At 38.7% G+C, this 13,927-nt stretch overlaps 1 protein-coding gene across 1 annotated transcript in view; it reads right to left on the reverse strand.

Moving 5' to 3' along the window:
• The window catches only part of DIAPH1 (diaphanous related formin 1), a 97,619-nt gene that overhangs the window by 22,373 nt on the left and 61,319 nt on the right, over positions 1 to 13,927 (reverse strand). The gene's annotated exons all lie outside the window — the stretch shown is intronic.

Below are 13,927 nucleotides of genomic sequence, written 5' to 3' on the forward strand. Positions count from 1 at the left end.
GAAACAAAAATGGATACAGGTGAAATGAGAAACTGACATAGCAAACCACAACAATACTCCAAGAAATCAATACCCTCTCTACTCTCAGTAAGGGGTAGAACTAGTAGGCAGAAAATCAGCAAGGATACAGAACAAATGACTGTGACACTCCATCAACAGGTTTAACTGAGGTATATGAAACATTTCACCCATCAAGAGCAGAAAAAAATTTTTTTCAAGCGTCCATTGGACATTTACCAAGAAAGATGGTATCTTGGGTCATAAAATAAACTGCAATAGATTTAATGAATTGAAATCAGAGTATGTTCTCTAACCATAATGGAATCAAACTACAAATCAATAACCAAAAGATAACAGGAAAATATCCAAACACTTGGAAACTAAAGAACCACTTCTAAGTAATTTGTGAGTCGGATAGAAAGTCTCAAGAGAAAATTTTAAGATACACAGAACTGAATGAAAATGAAAGTACAATACATTGAAACATATGGGATGCAGCTATAGCAATGCTGACAGTGAAAATGACACACCAAGTTTACATTAGAAAAGAAGAAAACTCAAGTCAGTAGTCCAATTTTCTACCTCAAAGAATTAGAAAAAAAAAAACCAAAACAAACCCAGAGCAAATGGAAGGAAATAAAGAATTTAAGAGCACATATCAATAAAAATGAACACAAGAAAGAAAATCTAATGACTGAAAAAGGTGCTTTATAAAAAAATCAATAAAATAGACTCCACCAGAAAGTTGCTAGAATTCAAGAATTCAGCAGTCACAGCATATAAAATCAATGTGCAGAACTCTGTTGCATTTCCACACACCAATAATAAAGTAGCAGAAAAAGAAATCAAGGAATCAATCCCTTTTGCAACTGCTCCAAAAACAGATATCTAGCAATAAACCTAACCAAAGTGATAAAAGACCTGTATTCTAAAAACCACAGAACACTTGTGAAAGAAACTGAAGAGGACACAAAGAAATTGAAAAATATTCCATGATCATAGATTAGAAGAACAAACATTGTGAAAACGCCTATATTACCTAAGGCAATGTACACATTTAATGCAATCCCCCTCAAAATACCACCAGCACTTTTCACAAAGCTAGAACAAATAATTCTAAAAGCTGTATGGAATCACAAAAGATCCCAAATAGCCAAAGCAATCCTGAAAAAGGAAAAGAAAACTAGAGGTATCACACATTCTGGATTTCAAGCTATATTGCAAAGCTGCAGTCATGGAGACAAAAAGAGACACATGAGACAAAGAGACATGTAGATCAATGGAAGAGAATAGAAAACCCAGAAATGGATCCAAAACTATATGGTCAGTTCATCTTCGACAAAGCAGGAGAGAATATCCAATGGAAAAAAGATAGTCTCTTCAACAAATGGTGCTGGGAAAACTGGACAGCAATATGCAGAAGAATGAATCCGGACAGCTTTCTTACACTATCCACAAAAATAAATTCAAAATGGATGAAAGACCTAAATGTGAGAAAGGATATCGTCAAAACTGTAGAGAACACAGCAACCTTTTGACTTTGGCTGCATCAACTTCTTACCAGACACATTGTTGGAGGAAAGGGAAACAAAAACAAAAATGAACTAGTGGCACTCATCAAAATATAAAGTTTTTGGATATAAGGAAACAATCAACAAATCTAAAAGGCAGCCTACAGAATGGGAGAGAAGATATGTGCAAACAACATATCTGATAAAGGGTTAGTATCCAAAGTCTATAAAGAAATTAAACTGAACACCCCAAAAAAACAAATAATCCAGTAAAGAAATAGGCTAAAGACATGAATAGATACTTTTCCATAGACAACATCCTGATGGCTAACAGGCACATAAAAAGATGCTCAGTATCACTCATCATCAGGGAAATACAAATCAAAACCACAATGAGATAACACTTCACACCTCTCAGAATGGCTAAAATTAACAACATAAGAAACAACAGGTGTTGGTGAGGATGTAGAAAAAAGGGGAACCCTCTTACAGTTAGTGGGAATGCAAACTGTACAGCCACTCTGGAGAATAGTATGGAGGTTCCTCAAAAAAATTAAAAATAGAGGTACCCTATGATCCAGCAATTGCACTACTAGTTTTTTACCCAAAGGATTTGAAGAGATACATGTCTCCTGATGTTTATAGCAGTATTATTACCAACAGCCAAATTATGGAAAGAGCCCAAATGTCCATGGACTGATAAATAAAGTAGATGTGGTGTATATTTGAGACACACAGACACACACACACACACTCGAATATTACTCAGCCATCAAAAAGAATGATAACTTGCCATTTGCAATATGGATGGAGCTAGGGTGTATTACGCTAAGTAAAATAAATAAGTCAAAGAAAGAAATACCCCATGATTTCACGTATGTGGAATTTAAGAAACAAAACAGATGAACATATGGGAGGGGGTAAAAAAAAGGTGAGAGGGGAACAAACCATGAGAGAACATTAGAGACTCTTAATGATAGAGAACAAACTCTGGGGTGGAGGGAGGTGGGTGGGAGATGGGCTAAACAGGTGATGGGTAGTAAAGAGGGCACCTGTAGGGCAGTCCAGGTGGCTCAGTGGTTTAGCGCTGCCTTCAGCACAGGGTGTGATCCTGGAGTCCCAGGATCGAGTCCCATGTCGGGCTCCCTGCATGGAGCCTGCTTCTCCCTCTGCCTGTCTCTCTGCCTGTCTCTCTCTCTGCCTCTCTCTCTCTCTCTGTGTGTGTGCCTCTCATGAATAAATAAATAAAATATTAAAAAAAAAAAAAAGAAAAAAAAAAAAGGAAAAGGAAATCTCCTGGTCCAGAAGGTTTCACTAGAGAATTCTATAAAACGATGAAAGAAAAATGAATGCCAATTTTATGTAATGACAGAAGGGAAACTTTCTACTTCATTTTATGAGCACCACTGAACTGTTTACTTTAAATAGTTATCTTATGCAAATTTCACCTCAATAAAAAAATTAGTAATTAACATATGTAAAATCAAGGCTCAGCTGGTTAAGTGTCTGCCTTCAGCTTGGGTCATGATCCCAGGGTCCTGGGAGAGCCCCATATAGGTTTCCCTACTCTGTGGAGAGTCTGCTGCTCCATCTCCTTCTGCCCCTCTGCCCTTCCACTCATGCTCGCTTGCTTGCTCTTGTAAATAAATAACATCTCAAAACAAAACAAAACACAATACATAAAATCACAAATCAGTGAAATGTGAATATGAAAAAAAAAAAAGAAAAAAAAAAAGAAATGTGAATATGGGTTGTATATCAGCTAATAATATTATATTGATGATAAATTTCCTAAATGTGGTAACTGCACTGTGGTTACGGTTAGCAAAAAGAATAGTCTTACATGTGGGAGAGGCACGGTATGTCAGTACTTTATCTCAAACTGTTCAGTTAAGAAAAAAAAAAAAAAGGAAAATATTCACAGCACCATTATTTGTAATAGCCAAAAGGTGGAAACAACCCAATGTCTATCACCTGATGAATGGAAAAACAAAATGTGGTATATCTAAAGCAATGGAATATTTTTCAGCCATAAGCAAGAATGAAAAGCTGACAAAGGCTACAACATGGATCAACCTTGCAAGCATCATTATTAGTGAGAAAACCAGACATATAAGGGAATATAATGTATGATTACACTGATACAAACTGTCTAGAACAGGCAAATCCAGAGAGACACAAAACAGATCAATGACTCCCAAGTTGGGGGAAGAGAAGGTGGGGAGTGACTGCAGATGGATTCAGGAGTTTCTTTTGTGATGAGAATGTTCCAGAATGAGATAGTGACAGTAGCTGTACAACTGTGTGATACTCAAACTGTGGAACTGTACACTTTCAAGGTGGATTTTTTTTTGTTGTTTGAGAGTTCCTAATGTTTTAATTTTTAAAAACAAGTTTTGGTTGTAAAAAGGATAAATTTCACTGAACTAGAAAAACTCTCCACCCAGACTGATTTTCTGAGGGTAATCAATATAGAAATGCTTTTTTAATGATTTAAAAGTAATTGTGTCTAAGACCTTTTAGAGTTTACTAGTAAGTGAGGCAGCCTGTGTTTCTTTTTCTCTGCTTCATTTTAGCCACAAGATGGCTTTGGCTGCTGATGCAAAGGGAGAAAGGAATATACCAACATGGTAATGAAGCTTGAGGAGGTTAGTCTCAAAGGAGAGGCAATACACATACACTTGCTCTAAGTGAAATAGTTTGTGATAAGTAGATGTTGGTCTGGGTTCCCTTTTAACTCGAAGGATTTCTATCTGCGTGCTTGGTTTAGTTAACCTTTTTTCTTTTTCTTTTTTTTTTTTTTTTAATGGCTGTTTAGTCTTAAGTAGTATCCTGTTGAATAAGTCTATTTCCACTAGTGTAATATGAAAGACGACACAGACAATATGTAATCAAATGGTATAGCCATGTTCAAACAAAAACAGGCTGGGCAGGGATCCCTGGGTGGCTCAGCGGTTTAGCGCCTGCCTTTGGCCCAGGGAGTGATCCTGGAGTCCCGGGATCGAGTCCCGCATCAGGCTTCCTGCATGGAGCCTGCTTCTCTCTGCCTGTGTCTCTGCCTCTCTCTCTCTCTGACTCTCATGAATAAATGAATAAAATCTTTAAAAAAAAAAGAGGCTGGTCATAGTTTGCTGACTTCTGGTCTAACCAACTGTTCTGGAACAACTGGGTCTCCATTTTGAAGGAAAATAGTTAGATCCTCACTTTATGGTGCTCACAAAAATAAATTCCAGACATATTAAACACTAAGTGTTAAAAATAGAAAAGCAATATAGTTTTGAATAAACAAAAACTTTTCTAAGAATAACACAAAATCAAGATGGTATCAAGGAAAGAGACTGGTTTCATTACATAACATTTTCATTTTTCAATGTGGTGACAATTATCATGTAAAATATGAAAAGAGAACTTCAACTTCCAATTAACAATGCCAAAACTCCCATGGAAAAACATCTAAAAATGCTGACACAATGTTTAAAAAAACACCTTAAAAGCATGGAAGAAGTGCTAAGATGGTGACAAACTGCTCCAAGGTAACCACAGCACTGTAACACTGTTCCAATACCACTTTGGTGGTTGTGTATAGCAAGGGTGGACAGGGATTAAGGTTCAGTTTCTTCCTAATGTGGGGAGTCTCATATGAGATTCTCTCCTCAGTAGCTAGGAACCCAAAAGGCTACATCCTGAGGAAAGGTGAACATAATAGGTTCACAGGCGAAGTCCTAGAAAGCCTAAACTCCAGGGTGAATAAATGCAGAGAGAAAAATATTAAAAATAATGAAAATAAATAAATGCCACGCATATACAACATAATAAGTGGAGGGCTAAATATGATATTCACTGGCACTGAACCTGAAAGTAAAAGAAAGTGCCAAAAAAGAAAGAAAAGAAAAGAAAGGAAAAAGAAAAGAAAAGAAAAAGATGGAATACTTGAAGGAAAAATAGTGGTGACTTTTCCAAAACTGATGAAAGATTTCAATACACAGACTCAAGCAGCTCAGAGAATACCAAAGAATAACACAAGAACTACATCATGGCACATCATCACAGTAAAACTGCTAAAAACCAGAGGAAAAAAAATTCTCAAAGTAGTAGGCAGTGGAACATAATTACCTTCAAATGAACAACACTAACAATGACAGTGGAGTTATCTTAACAAAAAAAGGGAAAACAAATAATATCCTTCAAAAACATAGGTGAAATAAATATATATCCAGACAAAAACAAGAGTTTATTACCAGTAGACTTAAACTAAAATAAATGTTAAGGGGAGTAATTATTCAGGCAGAAGATGAATAATTATCACAAAAGGAAATATGGGAACACACATAAGCACAAAAAAACACTAGAAAAGGGTTTTTAAGTGAATATTGATATTATAAATTAATAGTAGAAATGTTTGTGGAGCCTAAAACATGTAGAATTAAAATACATGACATCAATGCTCAAAAAGAAGGTATGTAGTAAGTAGAGTTAAAATGCTGTAAAGTTCTAGCATTATTTGTAAGATGGTAAAAGTTATAATTTATATTAGATTGTAATAAATCAAGGATGCATTTGTCATTTCTAAGGTGCCTGTAAAGATAGTAAAAAGAATGTTTAACTAAGAATAGGGTATACGTGAAATAAGTTTCAAACGAACCTGTAAGAAGATATAAACAGAAAAAGACACAAACTAGAAAAAAAAAAAATCAAACAAAACATATAGCAATATGGTATATATAAACTCAAACGAATCAAATTCTTTGCAATGCAAGACTAAGATCATCAGACTGGATTTAAAAAACATACACATTAAGTATGTGCTGCTTGCAAAGGGCACACTTCAAATAAAGACACAAATGTTAAAGGTAAATAAAGGAAAAAGATACTAAACAAAAGAAAGCTGTTGTACTTATATTAATATCAAATAAAGATTTCTTCTTTAATAATATAGTGGCATTATTATTGTTGAACACATATTTCATAACGATAAAGGGTCAATCCACAAGGAAGACAATTCTAAATCTGAATACATTCAATAATTTAGTTTCAAAATATATAAAGTAAGAACTGATTAAACCAAAGGAAGAAAGGGCAAATCTATAACCACTGTGGAAGAATTAAGACCTTTCACACAATTGCACCCAAAAGCATAAGATACCTAGGAATAAACCTAACCAAAGAGGTAAAGGATCTATACCCTAAAAAGTATACAACACTTCTGAAAGAAATTGAGGAAGACACAAAGAGATGGAAAAATATTCCATGCTCATGGATTGGCAGAATTAATATTGTGAAAATGTCAATGTTACCCAGGGCAATTTACACGTTTAATGCAATCCCTAACAAAATACCATGGACTTTCTTCAGAGAGTTAGAACAAATTATTTTAAGATTTGTGTGGAATCAGAAAAGACTCCAAATAGCCAGGGGAATTTTAAAAAAGAAAACCATAGCTGGGGGCATCACAACGCCAGATTTCAGGTTGTACTACAAAGCTGTGGTCATCAAGACAGTGTGGCACTGGCACAAAAACAGACACATAGATCAGTGGAACAGAATAGAGAATCCAGAAGTGGACCCTCAATTTTATGGTCAACTAATACTCGACAAAGGAGGAAAGACTATTAACTGGAAAAAAGACAGTCTCTTCAATAAATGGTGCTGGGAAAATTGGACATCCACATGCAGAAGAATGAAACTAGACCACTCTCTTGCACCAGACACAAAGATAAACTCAAAATGGATGAAAGACCTAAATGTGAGACAAGATTCCATCAAAATCCTAGAGGAGAACACAGGCAACACCCTTTCTGAACTCGGCCACAGTAACTTCTTGCAAGATACATCCACGAAGGCAAAAGAAACAAAAGCAAAAATGAACTATTGGGACCTCATCAAGATAAGAAGCTTTTGCACAGCAAAGGATACAGTCAACAAAACTAAAAGACAACCACAGAATGGGAGAAGATATTTGCAAATGACGTATCAGATAAAGGGCTAGTTTCCAAGATCTATAAAGAACTTATTAAACTCCGCAGCAAAGAAACAATCCAATCATGAAATGGGCAAAAGACATGAACAGAAATCTCACAGAGGAAGACATAGACATGGCCAACACTCACATGAGAAAATGCTCTGCATCACTTGCCATCAGGGAAATACAAATCAAAACCACAATGAGATCCCACCTCACACCAGTGAGAATGGGGAAAATTAACAAGGCAGGAAACCACAAATGTTGGAGAGGATGTGGAGAAAGGGGAACCCTCTTGCACTGTTGGTGGGAGCGTGAACTGGTGTAACCACTCTGGAAAACTGTGTGGAGGTTTCTCAAAGAGTTAAAAATAGACCTGCCCTACGACCCAGCAATTGCACTGCTGGGGATTTACCTCAAAGATCCAGATGCAGTGAAATGCCGGGACGCCTGCACCCCAATGTTTATAGCAGCAATGTCCACAATAGCCAAACTGCGGAAGGAGCCTCGGTGTCCATCGAAAGATGAATGGACAAAGAAGATGTGGTTTATGTATACAATGGAATATTACTCAGCCATTAGAAACGACAAATACCCACCATCTGCTTCAACCTGGATGGGTATTACGCTGAGTGAAATAAGTCAATCAGAGGACAAACATGATATGGTCTCATTCATTTGGGGAATATAAAAAATAGTGAAAGGAAATAAAGGGGAAAGGAGAAAAAAATGAGTGGGAAATATCAGAGAGGGAGATAGAACATGAGAGACTCCTAACTCTAGGAAACGAACAAGGGGTGGTAGAAAGGGAGGTGGGTGGGGGGTAGGGGTGACTGGGTGACGGGCACTGAGGGGAGGCACTTGATGGGATTCTATATATTGGCAAATTGAACACCAATAAAAAGTAAATTAAAAAAAAAAAGTCAAGGGGTGACTAGCTGGCTTGGTTCGTAGAGCACAGGACTCTTGATCTTGGGGTCATGAGTTCAAGCTTCATGTTGGACACAGATTACTTTAAAAAAATTTTAAATGAAGATAAAAAAATCAATATGTAGAATTGATAGGATACTCCCATTAGCAGTCTTCCCACTCTGTTGCTGGAATGGTGTATTGATTTAGTACACAAATATTACAGCACTCAACATATAAACTTACCAATACTTGGATTCCAGCTCTCATTTTTGCCACAGCAAGGATGGGAAGCCCACAGCTAAGGCTTCATACCATGTCTCACACTAAAAATTATCTCAAGAGCTGAGTAATTTCAGTTTGTAGAATTGTATGAAATTCATACACGACAAAAACAAGGGAGTACATTTAGCACCTTAGCAGAGAGGGAAGGAGGATACTCTTACCAGCCAATGACTGCCTCTTTGCTGACAAGAGCAGAAAAGAAACTCTTATCAGCTGACTCTTAGGTAAGACAGTATGTCAGTGCCAGTGTCCATGACTCTAGCTGCTGCAACCCTGACCTCTTTAGCAGATTCTAAGCAGTTGTGCAAATGGGAACTACAGCTTCCAAACCAGGCAGGCAGCCAACGTAGTCTCTAAGGACCCAACTTGCCGAGTGCCCTGCCAGCTTTGCCAAGAAGTCTGAGACTGCAACTTCCCTTCTGTAACCTATGCTCTTCCTCCAAGCAAAGGAACAGACTGACTTCTGCAGTTGCTTTATGCCAGTCACTGACCTATTTCATATTTCAGAAGGGAGAGAAATACCATCAAACAAAAGCCTTCACCTCATCATCTAAATCAGACTCAAAGACAATCTTTAAAAGGGCAGAGCAGGGAGGTAACAGTGCTTGCTGAAGCCATGGAAGAATTTTCACATGTGCCTGTCCCCAACACACCATAGGATTTTTTTTTTCTGTAAGACAGTCTATGAAGTAATGCTAACTCATTAGGTCTGGGCAGGGAGGAAGGTTGCTACTGAACAAAAAGGAGAGTGATTGGGAGATAAAGCTGAGGATCTGAAATCACCCTAAGGACATCAGCTATTATACAGCAGATAAATCTAGTACTCCAAAGCTTAAAAGTGCTCCTTTAATTCCTAGGAAAGAGCATGGTCCACTATGTTCAGAGCAATCTGTAAACTTTTCTAAAGACTTTTGGTAATAAGCTATCATGTTAGGAGAAGTCATTCCCTGAGTAAGACATTCCAGCCCTTTCTCTGAAGGCTACAGGGCATTTCCCCTTTACTTCTTCTCCCATCACTTCTGGGGGATGTACTGAAAATGGGAAACTGCTCTATGAAGAGCAGTCTGGCTCTACACTTTCCTAGTCCCAACCTGAGGGATCCTCCCTCTTTCCTAAGAAAGGAGGCCTATAAACAATTGTTTATTAGGCCTATAACAAATTGCAAGATAAAAAATTAAGAGTGTGACAGTGCAAGCTGGAGAGGGAACCTACAGAGACATGGATTAACAAACTACAAAAAACAAAATAAAACTCTTTAAGATAATTTGAGAAACAGTGAGTGTATATCTGATGATATTAAAGAACTCCCACTAAGTGGGGAGTCTGCTTCTCCATCTCCCTCTGCTGTTCCCCCTTCTTGTGCATGTGCATTGTCTCTCAAATTAATAAAATCTTTTTAAAAAAAATCCCAAATGTGATATACATATTCATATTCTTCTCTTCACACACATATATATATTTATGTATTACATATGAATGTGTGTTTTTTTTACCTTTCCCAAAATAAATGTTTTGGGTTTTTTCTTTTTTAAGCCAGATTGCTTCCCTGAGATCATTAGGGTGTCTGATTCTTCTCAGACAACTGAGTGAAAGGGTACCTTTTCTTAACTGATCCTATAATTGAGAAAACCACCCTCACCATCTCTGTAAGAAAAAAACCACCTGAACTCAGATTTAGACTCTTGGAGAGGGAGAAGGGATGAGATGCCTTCTGTCTCAAAAGCCAGCACCAAAAAAAAAAAAAAAAAAAAAAAAAGCCAGCACCCTGGGATCCCTGGGTGGCTCAGCGGTTTGGCGCCTGCCTTCGGCCCAGGGCATGATCCTGGAGTCCTGAGATTGAATCGCACGTCGGACTCCCTGCATGGAGCCTGTTTCTCCCTCTGCCTATGTCTCTGCCTCTTTCTCTCTCTGTCTCTCATGAATAAATAAATAAAATCTTAAAAAAAAAAAAAAAAAGCTAGCACCCTGTCACTGTTAGGTGTCCAGGAGCCAGACACCATTACATTTTTTTGCTCAGAGGGTGGGGACTTGCTACATCTGTGGCTCAGGATGCAGAGAGCCTACAGCAAGGTAAGTCCCTGGTGAGCAAGTACTGAGTAGAGGAGTCTGTTGGATGCATCTCTGCTTGTCTCACTCTTCCCCCAATCGGGCTCCTCCCTTGCCCAATTCTTTTTTTTCCTGCGTCACAAACACAAAATGGAGTTAGCTGGGAGCAAAAACAATCTGTCTAAAATGGCTGAATGCAGTAGGGAGTGCCAGGCAATAAAGTGAAGGGAAAGGGCACCCCCTGCTGTCCAACAGAAGGACCCTATTTCTCTTTCTTCATTTTTGGGTATGTTAAAATAATCCATCCTACAGAGTCCAAGCTAATTTTGTCATGAATCTAGATTATGCTGAATTCTAAAATTTAAGCAGATTAAGGCACAAGAAGGGAAGATAATTTCTAGTCTCTGAAGAGAAAGAGTCAAGGCACAAAGTCAGCGGCCTGAGTCCCAGGGACTGCTTAGTTCTGATCAGTAACAGCTTCTAAGTGCCCCCAGAATGGAAAGGAGGTCCTATGTAGCACAGTATTCCCCAACTGCAGTAATGAGCTAATGGCCCCCGGAGTCCCACAGCTGAAGCCATCATTTCCCCAGGAATTCCTGTTGTAGGCCTCTCTCAATGAAGACCACAAACAGGAAATGGAGGACAGGGAGTTGCCTGACATCCTGGAAACTAAGTTCTTAAAAATGGCAGGTGGGAGTGAGTAAGTGAGCTAGAAAAAAGGACCTTGGGAAAATACTGTTGAGAACACAGCCTGGCTCAAAAGAGCGTGCAGGGCTTTAAGATTCTGTAGGACTGGAAGATTCAGGCTGCTTTATACAGCCACTCCACCTAACCTTCATTCTCACACCCTGACTCAGGACCACATATTACTTACTCTGCCTGAGATGAAGCCTGAGGTATTTGTCCCTATCCTACAGGTAACACCCTCCATAATCTCATACTTCCCTTGAGTAACCCAAGTACTTTATGACTAAGAAGGAACACATGAGAAAGGTGGAAAAAGTGGAAACATGCTGAGAAATCTGGGGATCCAAGTCACCACTGGCTTCTACTCACTTAAATGGAGCAGAACCAATGTGTGAGCTTATCCAACCTCCATGAAGAGAGATAAAAGGCAGTACATATAATACAGGTGAGCAAAGAATCACAGGTTAAAAAAAGGGTGGGGGGGCTCTAATACCAATATAGTTCTGATATAACAGAGCCTTTGGGGAAGAGTTCTAGATCTGCCTAGCTTACCTAAAAGCTCTGAACACTTAGTGGTAAGATCCCCAGGAAATAACAACAAACTTTCTGTGAGGGTAACATAGCTATGAAATCATCAAATCCTCCCAGCATATAATAAGCCATGTCTTAAAGCTCTACATGAGCTCTCTGATTCTGAGGAAAGGACACAGCAAGAAGGCCTGATCATGTGCTGCTAATTTAAGAAGGTGCCCATGTGGAATATTTCTACTTTATGTTTCCCACAGCTATAATATACATGAGGGAAAAATTCAGCACCTCAAAGCCATTTGCAAGTATACACTATAGGAGAAAAAAACCAGATTCCTATCACTAACTTCCTGGCCAAAACAAATACCCAGCTGCTAAGTCCCACAGAACTAGATCACCATGGATGTGCAGGCTTTAAGGAGAGACTGAACAAATTGGCAGAAATGGATAAACCTGAAAGACATGAACAAAGGCAAACTCAATTCCAAAAGGACAAAAATCAAATGCTAAGAGTTAGGAAGAAGGGAGCAAGTAGAAGTCTGAAAGGGTGGCAGAAAAGCACTTTTAGAAATCTGGGCACTTCTCAAAACATTTGATCACTTAGACAAGAAGTCAGAGTGTCTCACACAGTTTCCCAGCACACCCAGGACAATGACTCAGTACAGCAGTGCTCAAGAAGAGATCAGTCAGGGATGGGAGTGAGGGTGAGCTGGAAGGATAGGCAAGGGGCAGTAAAAGCTAGAGGGCAGGAGAAAAAGCATCAAAATAAGGCACTAGGTGTACAATTTCTGCCTTTCTTAAAAGAAAGCCATCAGAATATAACTAAGATCCACACACTGCAACTGGCTGACATATTTTTAAATTCTCTTTTAATGTGTAAGTTCCCCTCCATCTCATTTTTCCCTTGAGATTTATTTGTTGAAGAAATCAGGACAGGGCACTGGTGAAAAGCAAAGTGCTGGCCTAGTACCATAGCAGTCCCTAGAAGCAGGCACCTCTGAACAGGCCTGCCTTCCCCTAAATGCTAGTTTCTAAATCTAACAGATCAGGGGTCAAAACCTGGCCTGGTATTGACTTGCTAAGAAATATTAATAAACAAAAGACAAATTAATTCTGTACTTTCAATTTCTCAGTTATAAAATGAAGATACCACCTATTAGGCAGCACTGTTACAATGACTGGAAAGAACAGATAAAGAGCTCCTACCACTCACAGCATCTGATATCAAACAGATATTCTTGAATCAGACTGAGAAGGCAAAATACCTTCATCTTTTTCTAGGTGCGTGTAACAGTTTTAATCTCTGCTGTGTCTCATCTAAATCCTGAGTAAACTGCACATTTCTAAGGTATTTTCTGTAACAAAGAATCCTTGAAACACCCTCCATTTTAGTCAGGGTCCTGGGAGGCGAAATAACAGGGTAAGAAACTAACAAAGAGAACACATGCAATAAATACCCAGCCCCCAGCCTGAGTCTGCCATGGCAGCAGCTGGTTTCCTTCGTCATATTGCTGTTTTTTTCCCTTTCTTTGTTCCTAAGGTGGAAGCCAGGAAAGGGTGGAGAAAGCAGGAGGGGGGCGGGAAGAGGGGTGGGGAATGAGGACAGCACCGTCATCAGTTACTGAAAGTCACCTGATATTCTCCTCCAATCCCTAGTCTCTGACCTCACAATGTGGAACCTGAGCCAAAATAGCTCAACTGCGCACACCCCGTGGCTGAAAAGAAAAATGCAAGCAGAGTAAGAATGGAAGCAGAAGAAAGGGGGGCACTTTTCTTTGAAGAATTTCAGCAGTTCTTTCCAAGAGGAATTTTAAACACACACACACATAACATCTCACTTCTAATCTAACAGATAGCAAAGGAAAGGATAAGACTCTAAAAACCTAGTTCAGATTACTGTAGGATCTCAGGAAGGAGGAAAGATTCCATCCTATCTTGCATACATACATAGGGCTACCAGTGCCCTTCTGTTGTATAACTGGGGTTCCCTCACCCAGAGGGA

Source organism: Canis lupus, chromosome 5, assembly GCF_048164855.1.
Source record: "Canis lupus baileyi chromosome 5, mCanLup2.hap1, whole genome shotgun sequence".
In the NCBI taxonomy this organism is placed as follows: domain Eukaryota; kingdom Metazoa; phylum Chordata; class Mammalia; order Carnivora; family Canidae; genus Canis; species Canis lupus.